At 35.3% G+C, this 21,290-nt stretch overlaps 1 non-coding gene across 1 annotated transcript; it reads left to right on the top strand.

The window, feature by feature from the left end:
* The first annotated feature begins 13,089 nt into the window (after positions 1-13,089).
* On the top strand, positions 13,090-13,196 carry LOC117066199. Its single transcript, XR_004430188.1, has one exon. It is a non-coding gene; the product is annotated as a U6 spliceosomal RNA (small nuclear RNA).
* Positions 13,197-21,290: the final 8,094 nt, after the last annotated feature.

Raw genomic sequence — 21,290 nt, 5'->3', positions numbered from 1 at the left:
GAAAGAAAGGCTGCATCGCAGGAGGAAAGGCCTGAGGTAGACCAGGGTAGCCACTCTGTTTTGTTTCCTTTGAACAACCTTTCACCTGCCTAGATGTGTGTCCACCAACTCTACATTTTGTTTGTTGCTTTCTTATTCATTCTTCTAGATTCCTGTGAGTACATTCTCCACAAAGATGTCCAGGCCAGCAGAGGTAGAAATAGGTGTCTTTCTCTGTGCTCTCAAAGTTATTGTTTCATTTCTTTTTGCATTCTCTAGGATTTAGCACAATTCCGAAAACATACTGTTTAATGGTTTTGATGAGTCCATTTATTAATTAACTAGTGAACATATGGGCAGACAGACTGGCACAGGAGTGTAGTTCTGGAGTCAGACTTCTTGGATTCAAATTCTAGTTGAGCTACTTTCTAGACATTAGCCCAATTATGTCAACCTCAGCTTTTTTATTGGTAAGACGGAGACGATAACAAAATTTCTTCGGGTTTCTTGGAAATTCAATGTAAGGTACTTAGCAGAGTGCTTGGCGCAGAGTGAGCATGTAACATATGTCAGTTGTGTTGGTAGTGCTGATATTATAATATACTATCCTCTCTCTCATGCTGTGCACATATATGGCAACAATATGGAAGAAATCCATTAAAATTTGGCAATTGTATTCTGCAAAGGGCAGAATGTTTCTTAACTTAAGAAGGGATGACAATGAGGATAGAAAAATAAAGTCAAGCCTGGACAGCTCCGTTAGACAAGTCCACAGTTAGTACCAGAAGTTAAGGTGCTCCCCGGAATTTGTAATGAGATTGCCAGAAGTCTCCACCAAGGCTAGAAAACCATTGGAAAAAAAAAAAATCATTGGCATTCCCCTGTTGTCTTTTAAATTGTAGCTTCTTTCCTCCTTTATTGTGTGTTGACATGCTCCTTCACACTATGCTGAACTACCTACATGGTACTCCACTTGGCCTGCCTTTCCCCATGTTCCTGGTTCTGAAAAATCCAAAAGAAACTCCATTCTGGCTTATTCACTCAGAAGTGGTAAAGAAAAATATAATTAAATTAAATATTTTGTTCCTTAAGTCTCTACACATTTATTCAAACACTATGGAGAGTTTATATTTGTTACAGGTATAGAAATACTTAAATAAAATTGAGATTCTTACTCTAATAGAAATAATAACTTTATTTCAAGAGAGGTAGCTGATTAATTTATGTTAGGTAGCATTTCAGACAGTATGGGGCAGATACACTGGGAAGCTACTAAAACTATGGATAATCATCTACTCCTCTTATATCCAGGTGTGACCTCAGTAACGATTTCCAGATTTCATGACTACTTCTAACAATGATTATAATAACTGAAAGAGAAGAAGAATTGGAAAATATATGAGTACAGTAAACATGTCATACAGTTATTATGGAGCATATGTTTAACTCTTGGCATTTGTGTTTTTGGTATAAGTGTATAATATGGACGTTAACAGCACCATCTCAGAATCCAGACATCTTTCAATTCAAACCCGTTTTCACCCTTGTTAGCAATGTGAGCTAGGGTAAATTACTTAGTTCTCTAAGTTCAGTTTATTTATTTGTACAATGAAACTGCAGGAGTATTAATGATTACATAATTTTGTTTTAAATGGTTATCAATCTGCACTGTTTATAGTATAATTAATAAATATGTAATTGAAATCTGGAGTTAATCTATTGGTGCTAATTTCTCCTTCTGCATCATGTGAATACATGAACATTTCTGACAAATGTGTGTACACAAAACATCTATAAACACTCTCCAGAGTGCCAAAGCCAATAAATGCACAATCCCACAAGCCTATACATTCCACTCTCTCATTCATGTGAATTTATAACATCTCACTCTAATAAGACATTTATGTTTTGTTATTTTCCTTTATTCTTAATACAAAGAAACATTAGCATATTCAATAGTGCTTGCCTTCTGCTGCTAATCTCAAAATCTAACGTTATTTAAGAAAATTGTTCCAGAGTGGAAGGTTGAACTAATAGGAATCTACAATTCATTTTAGGAACAAACAGGAAAATGCCCAAGAGGTTTCTTCTGAAAATTAAAATTTATCATTTACCCCTCACTTTTCTCTTTCAATTGGCTAAGGTCATCGGGGTATCTAGGGTGGCAGAGAAATAAGAATAAATGGTAGCTGTGAGATTAGTTCATCAGTCTTCTAGATTTCATACTGCAATTTTTATCTGTCTTTGGGTTAATGAGAAGTAACTTGTCTTTATTCTTTAGTTTAGATAGCCATATATTACTTACTACTTTTAGGTACTTGGCCAAACCAAACCATGTTGATCATAGCAACATAAATGTTAACTCAACTTTCCCAAATGATGTTTAAATGGCAAATTCAAGAAGAAAGATTACAGAATCCACTCTTTGGCGTTCTGCACACCAAACAAACTAGTTGACTCGATTTTTTACTTTTCTACTAAACCCAAACACATCATGTTGACATTTCTTGATATTAGAATTGACTATGGCAAAATGAACACACAAAAAATGTCTTTTGTATTCTCTAAACAAACTTTGGAAACAAGATGGGCAAATAGCTTTATGCATATTTAGGGTCAGAAATTTAGTAAAGAGATCCTCATTCTGTGACCATCAAGTGTGCTTGAAAATTTCACTGACAAGAAAGGAAGTTTTGCATGGGAAAGTCCTTGGTATACAGTGATAATTTTTCTCCAAAGCACATTTTATTCTCAGGAGGCACCATTGTGTTAGACAGGAATTGGATGTGAAGCTAAAATTATGTTTCACTGCATGTGAAAGTAACCAGTTTCTTGCTACCTGAGTTTTTTCTTTCTAAATCCTTAGGCAAGAGAGTTTTTATAAATTATGAGTAAAATATCTGAAGTTTCGTAAATTTGTTATTGTTTATTATCTCTTCAAATTTCAACTTTGAACATCTTTGGTGAACGTTAGCCATTCATAACAGATTTCCAAAATTGGTATTTAGTCCTCTGGTTTACTCAGCTATATTAAGTTTGGATTCTCAAATATATATACACATACATATTTAGTTATGGTTACTAGCTATGACTATTTTAGTTTTCCTAAATTTTTTTTTCTTCAACATTTCCTTGAATAAAGTATTTCCGGAAAGGAAGATTTGCATGATTTTTATTGGAAAGTGAAAATTTAACATAAACATTGTATAATTCCATTTTATTTTGTGATTTAATAAAAATATAATAGGTAGTTAAATTTTAACAGACTCCTATTTGGCATATAATAATGCAGTTATTTCATGGTGTTATTACAGATTACATTATTTCAAAAGCAATATGATATGTTTGAAATTTGGAAAAATAATTTACATTTTAAAATGCTAATAAAAATACAGATTTCTATAGTGAAAGTAACTTCCTGTACTACTTTTCTTCTAAAATGTTTTAAAACCTGTGTTCTTACATTTATATCAAGAATATTTAGATATTTTAATCTGAATTCCAGGATGCTGAAGTCCTTAAAAAATGAACTCTCAATTTTTTTTGTATTATTATGTAGAGAGATACAAAGTGCAAACAGGTTATGTGATTCACATAGACTGTTTTAAAACTAGACACGTATTTTTGGCTATGTTTTACTTCAAAATCTATATAAGGGGTTAAAAGTGGCTAAAGAAATATGTCTATATCTTAGCAATGATGTTTTAATGTAACAAATTCAGGTCATTTTTCTCATTGTTTTGATGTGATTCTAGACTTACAAGTTCAGTTGTTATTCCTACTTCACAGAATATTGGTAAGCTTATCAATGTATGTACATATGTATATCTATGTTATATATGTGTGTGTATATATATATATGTTAGAGTACACAGAGTGTTCAGAGTGTACTCTAACATATATATTTCCATATATTGATAAGCTTACACATCTGTGCAATTTCCTGTGTATATATGTTATAGTGCATATCTCTAATATATACAGAAAATTGCACAGATGCATAAAAATCATAAAGTTTATAAAATAGTAATATGAAGTCTTCATGATGTAATGAAAAGAACGCTCAATTAGAAATCAAAAGAATTTTGAGCTCTTAACCCTCAATTAGAAATCAGAAGAATTTTGATTTCAATTAGAAATCAAAAGAACTTAGCGTCTATATACCCTTAGTTTTCCTATTGATAAAATGCAATCCCATAGGAAAACACAAAGGAATTGGGCATAGAATTGCTGAGAAATACACATACATTAAACACACATACATGCATAGATGGGTAAAAATCATAAAGCTTATAGAATAGTCATATGAAGTCTTCCTGGTGTAATAGAAAGAACCCTTAGAAATCAGAAGAATTTTGAGCTCTTGGGCAAGCAATTTAGCTTCTATTAACCCTTCGTTTTTCTCATTTTTAAAATACAACCTCGTAGGAAAACACAAAGGAAATGGGCATAGAATTGCTGAGAGATACACATACGTTAAATTTACATGCATGTAAAAGTAGTTTTTCAAATACCTTTTATTTGATACAAATAGTTTTATTTTTTCTTGCCAGTTAAAGTGTCTTGGTCTCTTTCGAACGCTTCATATTTGTGGTTTTGATTCAGTAATTTAAAAGAGATGGGAACTTCCATACCAAAGACACATTGAAGTTGCCATGATGAAAATTGACACTGACTCGCTTAATAACTTTGATAAGTAATCTAGCACTACTGTCCTTTTCTACTTGGGTGGAAAATAGACATCACCTAACAAAGAAGATTCTTCTCTCCCTTCTTTGAAGTCCCATCAATTCTCATGATAAGTCATTTAATTATTTGGGGGAACACTGATTTTAAATGATCCACACTCTTAATATAAACACAGGACCTCTAGGAAGTAGGTTTGGTTGGTTATCACATTTCTATATTATTGCAATGTTGTATGCTATTTTAAGCATGCTTAAATGAGGCAGACTTTTAATTTAAGAAAAATATGATATAAAAATAATAGAGTCCTGGACTTTGGGAAATCTATCTTTATGTTTTCATTGTCCCTACATTATTATGAAAATACCAAGCATCAAATAATAATATGCACTGGTCCAGTGTTATGGAAAATTGAAAGTACCAAAATACAAAACAATATAAGCAGACTTGATATATTTAATTACCTTATATGGAACTTAGATTAGAAATTTTCAAGCAACATAGCAGCACTGAACCTCACTCATATATACAGATATTCATATTTTGTGTCAGACACTTGAGGAAAAATCCAAAATTTAAAATTTAATGTATGATCACTCTGAGAAATACTTTTCTTTTTAAATAAATTGTAGAACAAAGCTAATAACTGTCATTTTCATTTATCATGTATGTTTTCTTTTTGTTTCTTCTTTTGAATTTTTAACAATCAAGGTTGGAGATTCTTTGCTGGTGTGTTGGAGAGTTTGAATATATACCTAATTTTAAGAAATTAAAAATCAGCAACACCCACAAAGCAATGTCACCAAACAATGAATACCGCTTCCCTCTAAAATATCACTTAAAGATGAATACATTTCGGGAGTTGAAAGGTGGCGGCACACCTGCGGCACAACCTTAAATGAAAAATAAAGACAACTGGGTTGTAGGGTGCCTTTCCCTCTTCAAAATAAAATTCTTTACAATATGCAAGACAAATGACACAAAAGTGAAAGGGCAGTGATGCAGATTGGATAGGCTTACAGCATAATTGAATTAAGGCTTGTGTGCCACATATGACCACAAAGCAGGCCTATGGCTCCAGCCTACTGAATGGAGGTGGCTGGCCTGTCAATAAAGACCCTTTAAACTGGTTAAATGCATCACAAGCGTGTGCAGAGCGCTTTCTAGCTAACAGGTGGCTGAGTAAACCTCAGCTGGTGCCACACAGGGCTGTCGCATTGACCTTCTTTAGGATAATTTCAGTCCTCTGTTTTTAAAAAAAATTTGTTACTGTACTTGCTGTGGTGAAAACAATTTAGGGATGAATAATTTCTTTTGGTCCCTAGAGGCACCAGTGGCTCTCTCTCTCACCCTTTCCCTTTTTATCTTGTACTCTCTCTCACCCCCTCTTTTTCCCGGTCTTGCATCTGAATTTACATAAAGGAACAGTGACAACAGCAAGCTGAAAGGCATAGCTGGTGGGAGGATTAAGTATATCATTGAAAGGAATTATGTTGTAAATGACTGGGAGGGGTAGGGGCTTCTGTTCCTTGGTCCCATCTGGTCCTCAAAGAATACCTTGTTGTAATTACCCCCAGATGGTTTGTGCTACACTGGGGTCTGGACAGCCAGGTGCCACTGTGCCCTGCTGGGTGTGATATTCATTGCTACATGCAGTGACAAAAATGGACTTTATTGAAACCTAATTTCTTCCAGGGTATTACACAAATATGAAATGAACCTAGTTCATCAAGAGAGACCTTTGTTTGTTTCCAAGCTGAAATGGTCTCACCTAAGATAAGGCTGCCTGGTTATTTCACTTTTCACAACTATCCTAAAAGAAAGAAGCAAAAACAATTTACAATGTGTGCCGGGTTTAATTCAGTATTTTAAGTAATGGAAATAGCATCAATGGCAGGTTTTTATTCCTGGCTGTTAGGTAGTTTTACATTAGTATCTACCTAAAATGTTCAAGACCATGTTTTGAGTATTTTGTTATTCAAATTCACAAGAAGTAAAGTAAATTATAGTATCCAGGCCATAAACACATTTTGATATTAGTGAGTGGATGCTTATGTAACTTAAAATTTAAACACATATTATTTACTATAAAATATAGCTCATCAGCTAATTTTAAAAACAAATTTGAGCGTTTGTGTCGCACTTTAGCAATGATATTCATACAGAAAAATAAGAAAATGGGAAATAAATATTAAAAGTTAGCTGTGTGTTGCACAAAAGTGGAATTTTACAAAATTGTGCTTGTATTAACTATCAGGATATTTAACTTTTAATTTTAATGTTATTAATACATTTTAGAAGCATCAGTAATCTGAAAATAAAGGTAAACATCATAATTTTATGTTTTATTTATATTCAGTTTATTGTATGACATTTGCAATACATCTAATAATTCTTTTGCGAGAATTGCATAATAGAATTTCTCTCAGATCTTACCAAATTAAAAAACAAAATATTCCTACATTCCACATTTTTCTTATTATAATTTTGGATGTATTAAAATTTTGCAAAGTTACTCAAATTCATTACTTTATTAAATTTTCAATGTAGAATTTGGATAATTTTAATATGAAAATAAAACTTGAGAATTAAAAGGAAGAGCAGAATATGGAAATTTTTATACTCCTTTTATTTTCCCCCTTAAGTTATAGTTATAAATTTTTATACAGTATAAAGAAAGCATACACAGGGTTAATCTTAATAAGAATATTTTTCTTTAATATATTTAAGCAATTTGTCAAACTGTGTGTTGGCTAAAAGCAAAATCAAAATGCTTCTTGATGCATATATAAGAGGGATTTAAATATATAAATAGTCAAATAGGGGGAATGGTTTCAAATAATGGCAAGTTATGTGTTAGGATCAGTAGTTCTGCAACACCACTTTGTTGAATAGGTTTTACGTACTTTGTGAATACAATTCTGAGCTGACAGTCTTTCTATCTATAAATGCAGTCCCAATATTCATCCAAATTTTACTGTATTTTTGAGGTAAAATCGTTCTATTAGTATCCATAATATGCACACAATATCTAGGAAGACAATTCTGAAGGAGGAACCAGACTTGGGCTCTAGCTCCAGCCTGGTACTCAGAGTCCGCTGATCTTGGTCATCCAGTTAAACGTCATTAAACTTCAGTTTCCTCTTGCAAAGTGATTGTAAAAGAGCTTGATTACAAGATTAGATTTGTGTTTTTAAAGATACATGTGTTTGGCGTTATTGTGAAAGATACAGCAAACAGTGTAAGACTACAGTAGTCCAAGTATTCACGACTAGGACTTAAATAATGACAGGTCGGATGGAACGGAGCAGAGAGCAGAGGAAGACTTTTAAAAATGGGAAGAAATAGAAGTGAGAAATTTTAAATATTCCATCCATTTTTTTTTTTTTTCACTTTTGAAGCATTCTGGAACCCTCCCCCCCACCCCCACCCCCACCCCCACCCCCACCCCCACCCCGAGACGGAGTCTCGCTTTGTCGCCCAGGCTGGAGTGCAGTGGCACAATCTCTGCTCACTGCAAGCTCCGCCTCCTGGGTTCACGCCATTCTCCTGCCTCAGCCTCCCGAGTAGCTGGAACTACAGGCACCCGCCACTGTTTTGTATTTTCAGTAGAGATGGGATTTCACCGTGTTAGCCAGGATGGTCTGGATCTCCTGACCTCGTGATCCGCCCCCCTCGGGCTCCCACAGTGCTGGGATTACAGGCTTGAGCCACTGCGCCCGCCCGCATTCTGAAACACTTTGGAAGCACTTCTGTAAATATTGTATTAGGATATGTGTTTCAATGTAAGAGATTTCTGTTGCAGCTTTTTTTTTTTTTTTTTTTTTTTTTTTTCCTTCTTTCTCTATTTCTTTCTCTTCATTGAGCCAAACATTTTCATGGAACCCGGTTCCTTGATACTTAATCACTTGGAAAAGGGAATTTGAGAAGATGAGCACAAAAGCATAAGAAATGCCTGTGCTTTCTTTCCTAACATACTTAATGCTCAGGTTTCTGGATAATCTGGCTTAACCTTTGGACAATTACTTGTGCAAAATAATGGTTTTGGGCCTCTGTGTTAAAACATTAGAAGACTAAATTACTCTGCAGCAACTTGGCACAGGTTATGATTGATTTAAGATCCTCTATTTATTGTTAATGCCAATTTACCTGGAGTATCACTAGGATATTACACACACACACACACACACACAAACACACACACACACGTTTAATAGGCTTATATATCTTAGCAAATGAAAGTCATAGTTCATGATATTTGGAAAGTGAAGAGTAATTTTTGGGAATAATTCTGTTAGAGTTTCAAAAGCATCTATTTTCAATAATACATTCAATTTCCAGACATAATAATCCATATTATCCTTACATATATATAATGAGATATTCTTAATATTCTTATATGAAATTAATAGATCTTGAAATTAGAGTCTTTAAAATTGTCAACTCAAATTTTTTACCTCTTACAATTATTTATTCTACATTAAACTTATACATTTATACAGCTGGTTTTCTAGATTTTTAATATAATACAAAGCTCTTTATCTTTACAAAGCAACTAATTTTAGTGTGGAAATGCTCTGATTACTAAAAAAACAGTTCTTACTTTAAGGTGAAATGTGCCTTTTTGTAATTTAGTTTCCTGTTATTTTAAGAACAATTCTTTTTGCCACCTGAAGAAACACTATTGATAGCCAAATTTAGATATCACAATGAGTTTTTAAATTCTAGCCCTTTCCAGAATTCTTAAGAGTCTAGATGTGCCTTCTTAATTTTTCCTCAGGGTATCCTCTTCATGCTCTAAAACATTTCTGAGGAATCTTCCACCTGCACTGAGATTTCTTGAGTTCAGACATTATTTCTTATTCTTTGGTGTATTTCTAATGCATAACTAAGTTGTTGGACTCTAATAGGCCCGAAACAGCTATTTACTGAATACATACGCACTTATTATCCAACATTTATTATTTCCTATATGCAAATAAAGAATTCAGGTACAATTATGAAATTATTTCCATTCTCAAATAATTTTAAATAAAACACTGAGGACTAAGATGGTTCTATGGAAAAGATTGAAACAAAATCCAACTAGACTTTAGAGCATGAAGATATTATGTCCAGTATATTTTTTGGGGAAAACTTTACAATTTTCTTCTCTGCATTGTTATTAAATTAAGTTATGATTTCACATGTGAAAGTGGGGTGAGGGAGAGCATCCAGGTAGATACATTGTCAGGAAAAGATGGCTCATTGGAGATAACAGTGACTTCATACGTGATTCCTTAGGCATTGGCCATTGAAATGTTTTGAGTGAGAGTGCTCCACGACAGCTGTGTACCAGGAAGAACTAGAGGAAAACGTGTTCCTTAAGGACCACTGGATGAGATAAAGCAGCAGTATTTAAGCCCAACACTGGTATAGTCAAATCCTAGAGCCTCTGCCCTCATCCTATTTATTACTGGATCTTTAGGGAGTATAAAGCCAGAAAGCTTGTTATGAAGGGAAAACACATTTCCTTCCATATTTAGTTTCCATTTTCTTAAGGATAAATGAATTGTAATAACAATGATTCACACAGGATTCCAGAAAAGCTATGAATTGATGATTTAGTACATATCACTTGCTACACAAATGATGTGAGGTGGGGAATTAGGCAGGTCAGTTGGGAGAAATGCTGCCTCAAAAGTGTTCTCCTGGATTAAAATGTACATTTTAGACTTTGACTTCTCTGGATTCTTTGCTGAAATATAAGATTTTCTTTTTTTTTTTTTTTTTAACTTTTATTTGAGGTTCGGGGTGTATGTGCAGGTTTGTTATGTAAGTAAATTGCATGTCATGGGAATTCAGTATACAAACTATTCTGTCACTCAGTTACTAAGCATAGTACCTGTTAGGTACTTTTTCTATTTTCCTCCTCCACCCTCTACCCTCAAGTAGGCCCTGGTGCTTGTTGTCACCACCTTTGTGTCCCTTTGTACTCAATGTTTAGCTTGCACTTATAAGTGAGAACATACAGTATTTGGTTTTCTGTCCCCATGTTAGTTTTCTTAGGATTATGGCCTCCAGCTCTATTCATGTTGCTGCAAAGGGCATAATCTTGTTCTTTTTAATGACTGCATAGTATTCCGTGGTGTATATGTATCACATTTTCTTTATCCAGTTTATCCTGTTGATGGGCACTTGGGTTGATTCCATGTCTTTGCTATTGTGAATAATGCCACAATGAACATGTGCATGCATGTTGCTTTACAGCAGAACAATTTCTATACCTTTGGGTTTGTATCCAATAACGCGATTGCTGGGTCCAGTGGTGTTTCTGTTTTAAGTTCTTTGTACAAAAGCATAAGAAATGCCCGTGGTTTCTTTCCTAACATACTTAATGCCACACTGATTTCCACAATAGCTGAACTAATTTACATTCCCACCAGGAGTCTATAAGCAATTCCTTTTCTCCATAACTTCACCAGCAACTGTTGTTTTTTGAATTTTTAATAAAAGCCATTCTGACTAGTGTGAGAAGGTATCTCACTGTGGTTTTAATTTGCATTTCTCAAATGATTAGCTCATGTTGAGCATTTTTTCATATGCTTGTTGGCCACTTATGTGTTTTCTTTAAAGAATTGTCTATTCATGTCCTTTGCCCACTTTTTTTTTTTTTTTTTTTTTTTTTTTTTTTTATTATACTTTAAGTTCTAGGGTACATGTGCATGACGTTTATATCATGTATAACTCCCCAATGCAATCCCTCCCTCCTCCCCCCTCCCCATGATAGGCCCCAGTGTGTGATGTTCCCCTTCCCGAGTCCAAGTGATCTCATTGTTCAGTTCCCACCTATGAGTGAGAACATGCGGTGTTTGGTTTTCTCTTCTTGTGATAGTTTGCTAAGAATGATGGTTTCCAGCTGCATCCATGTCCCTACAAAGGATGCAAACTCATCCTTTTTTATGGCTGCATAGTATTCCATGGTGTATATGTGCCACATTTTCTTAATCCAGTCTGTCACAGATGGACATTTGGGTTGATTCCAAGTCTTTGCTATTGTGAATAGTGCCGCAATAAACATACGTGTGCATGTGTCTTTGTAGTAATTTATAATCCTTTGGGTATATACCCAGTAGTGGGATGGCTGGGTCATATGGTACATCTAGTTCTAGATCCTTGAGGAATCGCCATACTGTTTTCCATAATGGTTGAACTAGTTTACAATCCCACCAACAGTGTAAAAGTGTTCCTATTTCTCCACATCCTCTCCAACACCTGTTGTTTCCTGACTTCTTAATGATTGCCATTCTAACTGGTGTGAGATGGTATCTCATTGTAGTTTTGATTTGCATTTCACTTCAAACTATACTACAAGGCTACAGTAACCAAAACAGCATGGTACTGGTACCGCAACAGAGATATAGACCAATGGAACAGAACAGAGTCCTCAGAAATAATACCACACATCTACAGCCATCTGATCTTTGACAAACCTGAGAGAAACAAGAAATGGGGAAAGGATTCCCTGTTTCATAAATGGTGCTGGGAAAATTGGCTAGCCATAAGTAGAAAGATGAAACTGGATCCTTTCCTTACCCCTTATACGAAAATTAATTCAAGATGGATTAGAGACTTAAATGTTAGACCTAATACCATAAAAACCCTAGAAGAAAATCTAGGTAGTACCATTCAGGACATAGGCATGGGCAAGGACTTCATGTCTAAAACACTAAAAGCAATGGCAGCAAAAGCAAAAATTGACACATGGGATCTAATTAAACTAAAGAGCTTTTGCACAGCTAAAGAAACTACCATCAGAGTGAACAGGCAACCTACAGAATGGGAAAAAATTTTTGCAACCTACTCATCTGACAAAGGGCTAATATCCTTTGCCCACTTTTTAGTGTTTTTGTTTTGTTTTGTTTTTGCTTGTTAGTGACATAAGATATTTTTAAAGTTTCCTTCTAAGCTTGGAACAGAAGACTGGAAGTAAGGACATGAGAAGCACAGACACAAATTTCCCCATGTTCTGTACAATTCTGTAATTCCTGCTCTAACAATACTGGTGAGCTGGGGGAAAAAAAAAAGTAGAAGGAAAACCTTGTCTAAATATTTGCCGTTGCCTTCTAATTGGTCTTTTTTTAGATTTTATCCTCTTCCAGGCCTCCTTTTTTTCCTGGAATTATTTTTCTTAAATACAAATTTTAATTTCCTATTCCATTCTTACTGTCTGTACGTCCAAGCTCTTAATGAAACATGGTTTACAAAGCCCTTTAGAGTTTGGCTTCTTCCTGTCTCTTTAACCTCATCTCATTCAGTGTCCCTTCTTGTCCCAGTCTTCAGGTGCAAGGAAAATAGTATTACTATACCATCCTGCCTTCGTGCAGGAGCTTTCTCCATTTTAAGTTTGATGAGCTCCTGTTCTTCTGTCCAAAACCAGCCAAAGTGATTGCTTGGGCAGTACATATACTAAAATTAGAACAACAGAGAAACAATTAGCATGGCCCCAGAGAAAGAATGACATGTAGATTCATGAAGTATTCTATATTTTTATGCTGTATGGTTCCACTTTTATGAGGGCACCTAGAATAGTCAAATTCATAGAGATAGATAAAATGGTGACTGGCAGGGACTGAGGGAGGGAGGAACAGGGAGTTATTGTATAATAGGCACAGAGATTCAGATTTATAAGATAAAAAAGGTTCTGTGCAGGTAGATTAGTAGCAAAACCATGTGAATGTATTTATTGCCACTGAACAGTACGTTCAAAAATGGTCAAGATAAATTTCATGGTGTGTGTATTTTACCACAATTTTTAAAACTAGTACAAGTTCCGTGGTCTCTTTCCTCTGAACCCAACCCCAGAGGGAGTTAAGCACTTGCATTATTTAATAAGTAGACTGAAATAGCTGCACCCTAAGTGATTGTTAAGGACTATAACCTTGAACTCACTGTTGCTTAATTCTCATCAAATGCTTCGTTGGGCAACATAAATTTGCAAAGGATTGCCTGAGTGATATATAGTCTATGTGTTCCTATAGATACAAAAAAAAAAAAAAAAAAATCCTAAGAATAAGCTTCACAAGCAGAAATTTACACATCTGGACCATATGGTCTGTCCTCTTGTAAAACTGCTTTTACTGTATGTAATTTGGCATTATGTCATCATTGGTCCATGCTAGCAACCACTATAAGAAATAGCCCTATGAAGTCAATCTAATATATGGATGTTGTTGAGGATGGCACATTGTTCTTTTTTTGATCACCTACAAGGAAAAACTTTCATTTCAGCACTAGGAAAACGTTCATTTTCTTTTTCTTCGGAGATAGTATAAATAGTGTAATTTATTATGTTCTCATTTTTCTTACCTTTCAAAAAGTTTAGAGGTCAAATGCTTATTCTGGCATTTTTCTAGACCTTAAGTATGTATTCTGTACGCTCATATATTGTTGACTTCAAATTATCTATGTAAAGTTATTTTTTTCTCTGGATTTACTACTCCAATATTCATTTTTTCCTTTTATTTCATGTTGTGAGAAACTTTAAATACATTATTGAATAAATAAACATAAACTAACAAATTCATTCTTTCCTCTATGCTCTTACTGGATATTGCTTATATTTGTATCATTAGTTTTATCACCATTAATTTGTATTTACATATGTGCCATTCACATTGGACAATAAGCACTTTTAAAAAAACTTTTAGGATCAGGAGTGCATCTACAGGTTTGTGACATAGGTAAACTCCTGTCATGGGGGTTTATGGTACAGATTATTTTATTACCCAGGTATTAGGCCTAGTACCCATTAGTTATGTTTCTTGCTCCTCTTCCTCCTCCCACCGTCCATCCTCCAGTAGCCCTAATGTCTGCTGTTCCCCTCTATGTGTCCATGGTTCCCATCATTTACCTCCCACTTGTAAGTGACAACATGCAATATTTAGTTTTCTGTTCCTGCTCTAGTTTGCTAAGGTTTATGGCCTCCAGCTCCATCCATGTTCCTGCAAAGGATATGATCTGTTTTATGTCTCTTTTGGGGCTGCATAGTATTCCATGGTGTATATATACCACTTTTTCTTTATCCAGTCTACCACTGACGGGCATTTAGGTTGATTTCATGCCTTTGCTATTGCTAATAGTGCTGCAGTGAACATACACTTGCATGTGTCTTTCTGACAGAACAATTTATATTCCTTTGGTACATACTCAGTAATGGGATTGCTGGGTCGAATTGTAGTTTTGTTTCTGGCTCTTTGAAGAATTGCCACACTGCTTTCCACAGGGGTTGAACTAGTTTACACCCACCAACAATGTGTAAGCATTCCTTTCTCTTCACAACCTGGCCAGCATGTGTTATTTTTTGACTTTTCAATAACAGCCATCCTAACTGGTGTGAGATGATATCTCATCGTAGTTTTGATTTGCTTTTTTCTAATGATCAGTGATATTGAGCTTTTTTTTCCACATTCTCGTTGGCTACATGCGTATCTTTTTTTGAGAAGTGTCTGTCATGTTCTCTGCCTACTTTTTAATGTTTTTTCCTTGAAATTGTTGAAATTCCACATAAATGCTAGATATTAGACTTTTGTTAATACATAGTTTGCAAAAATTTTCTCTTATTCTGTAGCTTGTCTGTTTACTCTGTTGACAGTTTCTTTTGCTGTGCAGAAGCCTAGGTTGTCTTCCAAGGTTTTTTATAGTTTTGGGTTTCACATTTAAGTCTTCAATCCATCTCAAGTTGATTTTTGTATATGGTATGATGAAGGGGCCCAGTTTCAATCTTTTGCATATGGCTAGTCAGTTATTCCAGCACTATTTATTGAATAGGGAGTCATTTCCCCGTTGTTTGCTTTTGTCGGCTTTGTCGAAGGTCAGATGGTTGTAAGTGTGCAGACTTATTACTGTGCTTTCTATTTTTTTTTTCCATTGGTCTATGTGTCTGTTTTTGTACCAGTACCATTATGTTTTGGTTACTATAGCCCAGTAGTATAGTTTGAAGTTGCGTTGTATGATGCTTCCAACTTTGATCTTTTTGCTTAGGAATGCCTTGGCTTTTCTGACTCTGTCTCGGTTTCATACGAATTTTAAACTAGTTTTTTCTAGTTCTGTGAAGAATATCATTGGTAGTTTGCTAGGAATAGTGTTGAATCTATAAATTGCTTTGGGCAGTATGGCCATGTTAACAATATTGATTCTTCCTATCCATGAGTATGAAATGGTTTTCCATTTATTTGTGTCATCTCTGATTTGTTTGACCAGTGTTTTGTAGTTCTCTTTGTTGAGATCTTATACCTACCTGTTTAGCTGTATTCCTAGGTATTTTATTCTTTTTGTGGCAATTGTGAATGAGAATGTATTCGTGATTTGTCTCTCACCTTGACTGTTGTTAATGTTTAGGAATGCTAGTGATTTTTGTATGTTGATTTTGTATCCTGAGATTCTGCTCAAGTTGTTTATCAGCTGAAGGAGTTTTGGACAGACTGTGAGGTTTTCTATTATAGAATTATGTCATCTGAAAACAGGGATAGTTTGACTTCCTCTCTCCCTATTTCAATGCCCTTTATTTCTTTCTCTTACCTGATTGCACTGGTCAAGATTTCCAATACTATGTTGAATAGGTGTGATGAAAGAGAGCATCCTTTTCTCATACTTGTTTTCAAAGCGAATGCTTCCAGCTTTTGCCCACTTAGTATGATGTTGACTGTGGGTTTGTCATAGATGGTTCTTATTACTTTAAGGAATGTTCCCTCAATATCTAGTTTATTGAGAGTTTTTAATATAAAGAGGTGTTGAATTTTATTGAAAACTTTTTCTGAATCTACTCAAATAATCATATGGTTTTTATCTTTAGTTCTGTTATTGATTTGCATATGTTGAAGCAACCATGCATCCTAGGGATAAAGCCTACTTGCCTGTGATGGAAAGCTTCTTGACATGCTGCTGGATTTAGTTGGCCAGTATTTGTTGAGAATTTTTTGTATTGATGTCCATCAAGAATATTGGTTTGAGTTTTCTTTGTTTGTTGTGTCTCTGCCAGGTTTTGGTATCAGGATGATGCTGGCCTATAGAACGAGTTAGAAAGGAGTCCCTACTTCTCAGTTTTTGGGAATAGTTTTAGTAGAAATGGTACCAGCTCCTCTTTGTACATCTGGTAGAATTCAGCTGTGAATCTGTCTGGTCCTGGGATTTTTTTGGTTGGCTGGCTATTTATTACTGATTCCATTTTGAAGCTTGTTATCAGTCTATTCAGGGATTAATTTCTTCCTGGTGTAGTCTTTGGAGGGTATCTATGTCCAGGAATTTATCAATTCTTCTAAATTTTCTAGTGTGTATGCACAGAGGTATTCACAGTATTCTCTGATGGTTATTTCTATTTCTGTGGGGTCAGTGGTAATATCCTCTTTGTCATTCTAATTGTGTTTATTTGGATCTTTTCTCTTCTTTATTAGTCTAGCCAGTGTTCTATCTATTTTATTCATTTTTTAAAAAGACAACTTGTAGATTTATTGATCTTTTTAATGTTTGTGTGTGTGTGTGTGTGTGTGTGTGTGTGTGTGTTTCAATCTCCTTTAGTTCAGTTCTGGTTTTGGTGATTTCTTGTCTTCTGCTAATTTTGGAGTAAGTTTGCTCTTGGTTTGCTAGTTCTCTTAGTTGTGATGTTAGGTTGTTAAATTAAGATATTTCTGCCTTTTTGATGTGGGTGTTTAGCGCTATAAATTTCCCTCTTAACACTGCCTTAGCTGTGTCCCAGAGATTCTGGTTTGTTGTATCTTTGTTTTTATTAGTTTCAAATAACTTTTTGACTTCTGCCTTAATTTCATTATTTACCCAAATGTCATTCAGGAGCAGGTTACTTAATTTCCATGTAACCGTATGGTTTTGAGCAATTTTCTTAGACTTGATTATTAATTTTATTGTGCCAGGGTCTGGGAGAGTGGTTGGTATGATTTTAGTTCTTCTGTCTTTGCTGAGGATTATTTTATATCTCATTGTGGGGTCAATTTTAGAGTATGTGCCATGAGAAGAATGTTTGTTCTGTCATTTAAGGGTGGAGAGCTCTGTAGATGTCTAGTAGGTCCATTTGATTCAGTGCTGAGTTAAAGTCTTGAATATCTTGGTTAATTTTCTGTCTTGATAACCTGTCTGTTAGCGGAGTGTTGAGGTCTCCCACTGTTATTAGGTGGAAGTCTAAGTCTGTCTGAAGGACTCTAAGCTGATATAACGTATTTAATTACCTTTAGCATATTTATTAAAAATATGAAAGAAAAGACAAGACCCTTACAATTTATTCTGAATTTTGTGAAATAGCTTATGGGTAATAATTTGTATATATCCTTCAATTCATTTAGAATATAAACCTGTGTTACTGCCAGTAAAAGATTAGTGAATGAAGACTCAATATCATAAATAGATATTTAGTGGAGTTTAAAATTTCACCTAAAGCAAGGAGGTTGATTTTTACAAATTCATTAAATGGGCTGTTTGATAATAAGTCACATGCAAAGTGCTGTGAGTAACATTTTGACCAATTCTCTATGATTCACTTTCTAGGAACATCACATGGTGAGACTAAAACCTGAACCTTGGATTTGTTTGACTTTAATACCTATGTTCTTTCAATTACCTTGATGGTAGAAGAAGAAAAGAAGAGATTCCTCAAGTAAAGAGGGGTTCCAGCAACATCTTGGAGACTAGAAACAGCATAGTGTGTGTGAGAAACCACAAGTATTTAAGGCATTGCTGGAGGTTTACTCCTCAGGCATAGGTAGAACAGCAGCCAGAAATCACACATGCCATGCCAAAGAGAAGAAAATGAATCTTGTGAAAAGTACAGAGCCAGTAAAGTGTTTTAAGCAAATAAGATACATGGTAATATTTGCAATTTAAATATCAGTAGATTGATGGCAGTGGTGGCCCATCTAGAGCGGCTGCTACCAAGACACTGGCTGCAGCGGAGAGGCACCGATGGGGCTATAATGTTCCACGGAGCAGGCAGGAGACACTCTCCCTACTACATGGAGCAGACAGGAGCCTGCCCTCCCCCGGTGCCACTGCGGCTGCCCTGCCATGGCTCCGGACCCTCTGGTCCCCAGTGTCTCTGTGCTCTTGGGGGCCTGGGAAGACCCCCCAACTCCCTTGCAGGGAGTATATTATATTTAAAGTTAGGGCAATGCCTCCAATTTTTACTTGTAAACAATTTTTCTCAAATTTCACAGAAAGACTTTGCATAGATCATGAAATGGTATTTCCTAAGGCATAAAACCAAGTTTATTTTGCCTTAAAGTTTCATAGTTTTAGGAGGCACTCAAGTTATTTTCATCTGCTTTAGGCAAGAAGAGATAATAAGAGCAAACGTTATTTTAGAAAGTGCAAAAATCAAAACATAAAAGATAAATTTCTGTGTCACCTCCTCTTACACCTTAACTTCCATGTTCTTTCTGTTCCCTTAAGAGAAAAAGAGGAAAGGATGAAATGAGGAGGACAGAGGAAGCAGGAGAGGGACTGGCCTAAAGAAAAATGTGCAGTGGTCTCCAAATAGAAAATATTTTCTGTCTTCAGCTCTTCAGGGTTTTGTTTGCTTTGCCTTGCTGACTTGCCCTGGCCTAGTGAAAATTCTCTTCTGCATTCTACTTTCTGCTGAACCTCATTTCCCCAAAGTCCCTGGCTGCGACTCTGCCTCAGCATCCTCGAAACACTTTCTCCACAAAAACACTCCATTCTCTGAGCTGCAGTGTTAACTAGCAGCACAGTTGGAACCTGACACTGCGATTTGACTTCCTTTTAGAGGGGCAGGTAAATTACCATTTTTGATGCACAGTGTTTTTCAGTCCTCCTTCTTAGAATTCTAATGCCTCGGTTAGTCTTGGCCTCAAATTATCATAACTCAGTATCTGATTCACACTTAGGTTTTTATTTTTTTAATGCTAAAAAGTAGAAAAATGCAATATTTGTATAAAAATACTCTCCCAAAATTACAAATGATAACTTTTTATAATTTTAACATATATAATATATATTTAATATATATAGAAGACAAATACACACAGATGCATATACATTTACACAAATATACACATACTCTATTTCATGTAGAAAAACACAGAGTAAATAAAGGTCTTCATTCCTCAAATCCATTACCCACTCTTTCCCTCCTGTAACCAATGCCAACATATTGTTTTGATTCCTTCCAGTCAATCTGTGTTCTAATGTTTTCACATACATATGTGTGTGTATCTCAACTGACAATATATTGGATTGCTTTTTGTGTTTATAAAAGTTTATATAAATGCTATTGTGTCATTCAGCATATTACCTGACAATACGTTTTTTGTACCCTCCTTTATGTATGTGAGTGTGTGTGTGTCTGTGTGTGTGTGTTTGTGTGTTAGGTTACAGCTGCTCTTCATACCACAATTTATTCACCCCTTTTCCTCTTGATGCTCAGTTTTTTGGTCATTGTTTTTCTTTACAAATAATATTAAAAGGAACATTCTTGTACACATGCTTGAAAGTGTTTCTACTTGCTGGACCATAAGGTATGCACATATTTAGCTTCAATAGATATTATCAAGATATTTTCTAAAGTGGTTGTACCAATGTACATTTCACAGGATCAGAGGGAGAGTATAAATATTTCCATTGTTCCACACCTTTTCCAATGCTTCATTTTGTAAGGCTCACTTTTTTTTTTTTTTTGGTAACATGATAGGTATAAAATGTTATCTTGTAGTTTTAATTTGCAGCTCCTTGCTTGTTGTTAATAAGTTTCAGAATCTTTCATTTTCTTGTTGACCATTCAGATTTTTCCTTCCTGAATTACTGTTTATGACATTTGACTTTTTTTTTCTCTTGGGCTGCTTTATTTCTTCTTTTCTTTCTCTCCTTCTCCCGCCCTGATTTTTTTTTCTTGACTCTTTCTTTTCTTTTTTTTAATTTGTATTTTTTGATGATCAAAAATTATAGCCTTTATTAAAAATGTCTCCTCACACCTGTATCCTCAGCACTTTGGGAGGCCAAGGCCGATGGAAATCCTGAGATAAGGAGTTCGAGACCAGCCTGGCCAACATAGTGGAACCCTGTCTCTGCTAAACATACAGAAATTAGCTGGGCAGGGTGGTGGGCACCTGTAATTCCAGTTAGTTGGGAGGCTGAGGCAGGACAATCGCTTGAACCCTGATGCAGAGGTTGCAGTGAGCCAAGATCATGCCATTGCACCCCCACCTGGGTGACAAGAGCGAAACTGTCTCAAAAAAAAAAAAAATTCTCTCAGTGTGTGACTTTTTAAATTTTGGGGTTACAATATCTCTGGTCATACAGAAGTTTAAATTTTGAGGTAAGCAAATATATTAATCTATTTATTTTCTTTTTCTTTTTTTCCTGATACAGAGTCTCACTCTGTCATCCAGGCTGGAGTGCAATGGTGCAGTCTTGGCTCACTGTAACCTCCACCTCCCAGGTTCAAGCAATTCTCCTGCCTCAGCCTCCCAAGTAGCTGGGACTACAGGCATGCACCACCATGCCCAGCTAATTTTTGTATATTTAGTAGAAATGGGGTTTCACCATATTGGCCAGGCGGTCTCAAACTCCTGACCTCAGGTGATCCACTTGCCTTGGCCTCCCAAAGTGCTGGGATTACAGGCATG

The sequence above is a fragment of the Trachypithecus francoisi genome, unplaced genomic scaffold (genome assembly GCF_009764315.1).
Source record: "Trachypithecus francoisi isolate TF-2019V2 unplaced genomic scaffold, Tfra_2.0 Lachesis_group2, whole genome shotgun sequence".
Taxonomy (NCBI): Eukaryota; Metazoa; Chordata; class Mammalia; order Primates; family Cercopithecidae; genus Trachypithecus; species Trachypithecus francoisi.
The sequence above is the reverse complement of the archived record's forward strand: the minus strand, read 5'-3'. Positions and strand labels throughout refer to the sequence as shown.